This window comes from Penaeus monodon, chromosome 19, assembly GCF_015228065.2.
Source record: "Penaeus monodon isolate SGIC_2016 chromosome 19, NSTDA_Pmon_1, whole genome shotgun sequence".
In the NCBI taxonomy this organism is placed as follows: Eukaryota; Metazoa; Arthropoda; class Malacostraca; order Decapoda; family Penaeidae; genus Penaeus; species Penaeus monodon.
The window spans coordinates 24,857,521-24,858,636 of record NC_051404.1 but is presented as its reverse complement, the minus strand read 5'-3'; positions in this window follow the sequence as shown (position 1 = coordinate 24,858,636).

Here is a 1,116-nt window from a genome sequence, read left to right as displayed (position 1 = left end):
TGAATACAATTTCTGAGAGGTTAAGGATACAATTACGTTCATTTAAAAAAAACCCAAAGACTCCAGTTTAGCAACCAGTGCACTTTGATCCTCCGAAAAAAAAACACACACACAAAATAACAAGGAAATTCCAGGTTTAAATTTTAAACCAAATATATAGAAATCCATTAAATCCAAAAAATCTACACCGTCAGGTCGGCTAAACGGCTAAAGAAAATAATAAAAATACATCAAAATAAATAAGATGCTGAAGTTTAAAGTTAAAAGTTTTTCTTAGGGGCTGGAAAACCCGAAGGCATGAAGGGCAAGGTGATCCGTTCGGGCGTCTTGCTAAGAAACGCTCAATCCCTCCATCCCCTTTTTTATATATTACCTTTCAGCAGCGAACCAACCAGTTTGAGCTGGCCCGCATGACGGTAGGGCGGATGATGATGTACCAATCAGATCGAGTGGTCCGCATGGTGAGGGCGGATGAGGGTCAGTACCCATCAGGATACCTCCCCCCCTAAAAAAGAAAATTTCCCAAAGGAAAATTTTCTCTGGCAACAAAATCTACAGTACATTAACAGAAGTAAGCAATGACACAGTGAAAAAAAAAATATAGCAAGTTTACCAGGACATGAACAATGTTGGGGTTTGTGTTCCTGCAAGAAAAAAACCCCATCTATTTAAATTTTAAGGATAAAAATAAAAGGGTTTAAAGAAACTTCAAGGATGGGGTCGTGTAGCCCGAAACTTTTTACCAGATGGGCCCCATAAACTTAAAAAGTTTCAAAACAAAAATTAAAGCAAGCAATCCTTAAAATAACAAATTTTTTTTTCTGGCGAGTAAAACTTTTTATTTAAAAAAGCAACAGGTGGAACACCAGATTCATCTTCTTGGTCAAAACAGTCCTGCTCCAACCTCATGGATCTCAACTGGCAAAGGAACATCAATTGGGGAGCTTTTAAAATGGGAGCATACAAAAAGGTATCTTTAAAAGAAAAAAGCAGTGTCATTCTAGAGTCCACAAAAAATTCCGATTTTTTTAGTGTTTTTAAAAAGGAGCTAAATAGTTCCCAAAGTAACAAAAATCTACGGGAATATCCTACCATACCAAGGAATTAGTAGGGGGT